The sequence below is a fragment of the Eriocheir sinensis genome, chromosome 14 (assembly GCF_024679095.1).
Source record: "Eriocheir sinensis breed Jianghai 21 chromosome 14, ASM2467909v1, whole genome shotgun sequence".
NCBI classification, from domain to species: Eukaryota; Metazoa; Arthropoda; class Malacostraca; order Decapoda; family Varunidae; genus Eriocheir; species Eriocheir sinensis.
This window is the reverse complement of record NC_066522.1, coordinates 14,234,579-14,240,649: the sequence shown is the minus strand read 5'-3', so window position 1 is coordinate 14,240,649 and position 6,071 is coordinate 14,234,579.

Here is a 6,071-nt window from a genome sequence, read left to right as displayed (position 1 = left end):
CCTTGCCAAGTAACAGCGCATGGAGTGTTTGTGCTCTTCTCCCAACAAATTTTTTTTTTAACCTGTGTTTTGAGTGCCTTCATACGTCTTGCCCGCTGCCCCGCCCCGTGCCCCCCGCCCCTCGCTCCGTCATAACGCGGCCTCCGTCACCCATAATGCCAGTCAGGGCCAGCTGGTGCTCAGTCTGGGCTGTGACGTATTGGCGGAAACATCACTCTCGATCCCTCTCCTGCAGGTGTGTGTGTGTGTGTGTGTGTGTGAGAGAGAGAGAGAGAGAGAGAGAGAGAGAGAGAGAGAGAGAGAGAGAGAGAGAGAGAGAGAGAGAGAGAGAGAGAGAGAGAGAGAGAGAGAGAGAGAGAGAGAGAGAGAGAGAGAGCGGAAGTCTTGAAAATTTTGCAGCACTAAGATAAAATGATGTGCAAGAAAGTATATTGAAACTAGGATGAATACAATGCAAAAAAAAAAAAAGTGCAGTATATTGAGGAGATAAGTGAAGACGCGTGTTGATATGAGGTAAAATGTGATGTGCGACGCGGGTTCCTTAGAGCTTCCGTGTACGAGACGTGAAACTGGTGCGAGTAGGGAAATGATAGAGATGAAGCAGTTGAGTGTTGTTATTCATTAGAGTTACGTATACACCACAAGGGAAAAGGGTGTATACTTAATCAAACTTCTCTCCTGGGTGATAGATGGTGAAGAAGACATCAAACCCTGTATCTAAAGTCAGAATTACAAAACGTATACCTGCTTAGACTTCTCTCCTGGCTAAAAGGTAGTAACGAAGACATTAAACCTTGTATCTGAAGCCTGAGTTACAGAATTTAAACTTGATCAGGCTTCTCTCCTGACAAAAAGTAGTAAAGAAGACATCGAATCTCGTACCTAAAGTTAAAGTTACAGAAGATATACCCGATCAAACTTCTCTCCTGACTATAAAAGGCAGTAGTAAAGACAACAAACTCTGTACCTTCAGTCAAGAGTTCACAAAAGAGTTAAACATTTCCACCAATAGTAGGTACCCTGAGGAAAGCCGGTCTATCAACTCTATCAATACATCCCTGGAGCGAGAAGTTGGTGGCGAGGAGAAACAAGAGGGAAGGATGTGGTAATGTGTCCCTTGACTTTAATTGAGAATGAACGCACTGGGATGAAGGACGGATGTTAAGAGACTCATTCTATTGCATGAGTGAAGAATATGCAGCGGGGAATGAATATTGCGAGAAGTGGAAAAGATGTGTTGTATAAATTTAGTAGAGTTGAGGTGGAGACAAACTGAGACTATTTCCTTTTCTGCACAGATGTTGCTTTGATTGCTGAATATTGATACTGATGGAAGGGACAGGGAAGGTGAGCATGATAAAGATGGATGCTGATGAGAAAGACAATGGGAAAGGATAGGGAGGGGAGAAGAAGGAGGATGAAGATGTGTTTGTGGGATTTAAGGGGAAATAGATGAAGTAATAAAAATAGGGAGGGCAACTGATGAAAAGAATGACGCGCAGTAGTAAGTTCCTCATAAAGTTAATTGTTTCCTTAATCATACTCTCTCTCTCTCTCTCTCTCTCTCTCTCTCTCTCTCTCTCTCTCTCTCAGGAATGTAAAGAGTGTCCTGCCGCCACTTCTCAAGACTCCTCCCTCCTCCCCGCCTCGCCTGACACGAGCCAGAGCCGCCTGCAGACACCTTATCCCCAGACGCGGCGCCGAGCAGAAAGTTTTTGCGATAAACCTTTCCTCTTTCCGCCCCCGTCGAAGATTAGACACATATACATTCGTCAAGGTAAACCAGTACCCGCACATGACACAAATAAACAAGAAAGGTAAACAATAAACTTAAACGTCAAGCCGAGATGATGGGTAGTAGATAACGCTCTATAAGTAATGAAATAAATAATAGATTTGACAAGGCAGTGACATTGTTTAGAACTGAAGTCATTCACCCCCTTCACACACACACACACACACACGCACACATACACACACACACACACAAGACGGAAGACGAAGACAAAAATAATCTCATCGCCAGAGCAGGGGCGATAAAAGGGAATAGCAGAGGAAAGATAAGGAGCGCCTTCCTTGAGGGGGAGACCAGTCCACGGCCCGCCGACCTCTCCGCGCCTACATCATGGAGGTCGGGACGCCAGACTTGTTCTCCGTCACCACCATGTTCTCCGAGGCCGATGAGGAAATGTGAGTATGCGAAGGTGATGGTGATGATAATGATGTAGGTGAGTAGGTAGAAAGAAAAGTGGGAAAGTAGGAAGAAAAGAGGGTGGCTAGGAAAAATTAATTAATTAGATTAAATTAAACGTCATTTCATTAAACCATTTACTAAATTTCATATCGTTTATATTAACACACACACACACACACACACACACACACACACACACACACACACACACACACACACACACTTGCCTCTGTATCTGTCCACTTATCCAGTCATAACCACTTCATGAAAAAAAAGTGTAAAGGAATGTCAAACTATATTATCACACAGTCGTTTAGTTAAAAAGTTTCTCGGTCTCGACGCGCTGAACACTTTTACTTTATGGTGCCTCTCAGCCGGTGACTCTCAACGTTAAAATTGTGTAGTCAACATGAATGCCAAACTAACTATTTACACGTCTTAAATTCAGATCGCTTTTTAATTTAATTGTTTTTAATCGATTGTTTAAATATTATTTTAATTTCATTTATGTGTTTGCAAACCAACTCTTAAAATGTGTTGCAGGTGGGGCAGTTTATGAACCTAAACAGTAGGGCGAAGGTTCTAAATTTCGTGCTGGTGAAGCATATATAAATAGCACGGGCTGACCTTGAAGCAATATGGAAGGTGCACATTGTTTTTACGTTATGAATGGCCTGTCAACAGGCATGAAGTGCATTGCATTTCTAGGATTAGTTCAATAACGTCAGACCTCATTACTTAAGTAACAACAGAAAGAGGACGGACATGTCGACGAGGGAGAACCTAGGTTATGCTTAATTAATGCAGAATAGATGTAAAGTTATAAGACAAACTGGTAAGAGAAAAGGAAAAAAAAACTACCCCCTAAGTGGCCAAGTAGTTCATGGAAATATGTTAACCCTCCCCAACGTCAATTGTATACACTACCCCAAATATTTGATTTGAGCAGAACGCGCGACCCGGATGTTTGCACGCTTGCCGCGGCCCACGCCACGCACAGCCCCGCCAGCACTGAGTGACGCCTCAGATCTCCCCTCATGCTAGTGATCTATTAAATATTTTACTATCGATGTCTATTGTGTTATGAATGGATGTTTTTTTCATATATCTCCCCAAGTCAGGTGCACATGCTTGAAAATACACGTGCGTGCGTGCTATGACACATACGGTCATTCTTTACCGTGTTATTCTGAGTATTCAAGGTGGCAGTTCGAGGGCCTTGCCAACGAGCCGTAAAAAGATTCTCTCTCTCTCTCTCTCTCTCTCTCTCTCTCTCTCTCTCAGCTGATAACAATTTTATTCCCATCGTCTATGAGCGTCTCGTGTCCAGCCTTACGACTCATGAGTGACTGGGTATTAAATTTTCTGAGAACGAAGCTGAGATTTTGCTGCACTTCAAACACTGAATAGAACAGAATCATTCAAATGAGTAAGACGTGTAATTAATGCAAAGATGAGACATGTAGCTATGCAAGGATAAAATTATAATAATATATATTGTTACGCCAAGGCTTAGCTTAGTTTAAATTGTAATTGGCGCCACGTGACGTAATGAGGGTTCCCTGCGGCCCCGTTGAGGGGGCGGGCTGGAGAGGGACGCCATGCGGCGAGGAAGAGTGGAGACGGAGAGAAGACAAAGGACGCGCTCGCCTGTGCTCTGTGCCTTAGGACTTAATCGCCTGTGATTTGTGCCTTGACTGCCTCCCCCTTGGACTTATAAGGATTGTACAACGTTCTATTGCTTAGTAAACCCCAAGAAAGTCCGCCCTGTATTTAATTGTGCCTCGCTGTGTGCTCTGTGGGTGTGTGCGAGTGTGTCCGCCGGAGTGTCTTTGTGTCTGCTGTCCGCCTCGTGGGAGCACTGTGTTTTCCATAGCGAGCCCAGTTTAAGTAATTGGGAGAGCACCTGTCTGCCTGTGTGAGGGGTAGACAAGTGGAGCACAACAGTGGTGTCAGGAGTGGGATGGAAATTGTGCTGTGAGTGGACGGGCAGACAAAGAGTGACGCCTCGGGCACAATGGAGCTCGGCGAGCACGGTGCGGCTGGCGGAGCGAGTGGTGGGGGTAGTGGTGACCTTGAGGCTGATGAAGACGCTAAGCCTGGCCAGCTGGAGTTAATTGCCTCAATGTTGGCTGGCTTGAGGCAAGAAATAACGCTTCAAGGTCAAAAGCAGGCACAGCAGGCCGCACGCACAGACCAGCTGGCCCGTGAGCAGGCTGGCCAGGCACAGGCCAGCAGGCTTGAGGAGCAGGCCCGTGAGCAGGCCGAGCGCTCCGAGGCACAGGCCAGCAGGCTTGAGGAGCAGGCCCGTGAGCAGGCCGAGCGCTCCGAGGCACAGGCCAGCAGGCTTGAGGAGCAGGCCCGTGAGCAGGCCGAGCGCTCCGAGGCACAGGCCAGCAGGCTTGAGGAGCAGGCCCGTGAGCAGGCCGAGCGCTCCGAGGCACAGGCCAGCAGGCTTGAGGAGGCACTACAAGCAAGTTTGGCTTCTGTGCGGCAGGAGGCACGGCAGTATACCGATCAGGCCTGCGAGGAGGTCCGGGGTGAGCTACAGAGGGGCCTAGAGGCACTGAGAGGTGAGGTGCGGGAGGTAAGGTTTGAGGCGAGGCAGGCTGCCGTGTGTGCTGCCCCAGAGGAAGTGCAGAGTGAGCCTTTGTGTGATTGGGGGCAGTGTCAAGCCTCGCTGAGGCCACGCAGTGCATTCTCTGAGCCTCCGGGCCTGGCGTGTCCGGCCAGGGTCACAGTCGGGGTTCAGCGGCTGGCGTGGGCTGCGGCAGGGCGAGCGGCGGCCCCGCCACTGTTGCCAAACAGCCCGCCACCCTCGCCTCCTCACCTAAACCCTACCCTGCCTCCTTTCTTGCCCCGAGTGCCTGCCTTCTACCCTGCTCGTTCGTTTCCTTCCCACGACCACCGCAGGCGTAAGCCGGCTGAGTATGACGGCAAGGTAGCTTGGGAGGCCTACGTTGCTCAGTTCGTCATGCTCGCAACAGCTCAAGGGTGGACTGAGGAAGAAAAGGCGCTGCAGCTGGCAACGGCGCTGCGGGGCCCGGCACTCGAGATTCTCAGCCACCTTCCAGCCACCAAGCAAGCTTCCTTTACCAGCCTGTCGGAAGCCTTGCAGCGCCGCTTTGGGCACAGTCACCAGGCTGAGGTGTACAGGGCTCAGCTGAAGAAGAGGGCGAGGCAGAAGGGCGAAACGCTGTCACAACTGGCGCAAGATGTGGAGGCCCTTGTGAGGCGGGCTTATCCGGCTGCTGGTGAAGACATGACGACCGTCCTCGCCCGTGACGCCTTCGTAGATGCTCTGCAGGACCACCAGCTGCAGATCTACGTAAAGCAAGCCCACCCTGGTGACCTGCAGGTGGCTTTGGCGAGGGCCATGGAGTTCGAGGCGTTTCTCAAGACGTCAAGCCGCCTCGCTGACTACGCCAAGCCTCGGAACGACGTGCGAGGCCGGAAGGCGAAGTTCGAGCGTAAGGCGGCGTCGAGGGAGACGAGCCCCGAGTTTGGTGGCCGTTGGGGCTGCGGTGAGAAGGGCCACAGACGCGACCGGTGTCCGAGGGAGCGAAAGACGCGTTCCTCGACCGGCCGAAGTCTGGGGCTTCCAGACTTGCTGCAAGGACTGCGGCAAGTCTGATCCGCTCCAGCGCCTGCCCCAAGCCGAAGCAAGTGGCGCAGGCGGGAAACAGCAGCGGGATGGACAAGGGGCGACTACCCAGCCTGCCAAGGTCGACACGCCCCACTTGTGTAAGATGCCGCCATACCACTAGTTCGGTGCAGGTGGAGGCAACGTAGACGGTAAGTCTTGCCGCCTGACAGTCGACACCGGGGCTGAAAAGACCCTGGTGCGCCCCGAGTTGCTGGACGCTGAGCGGCTCCC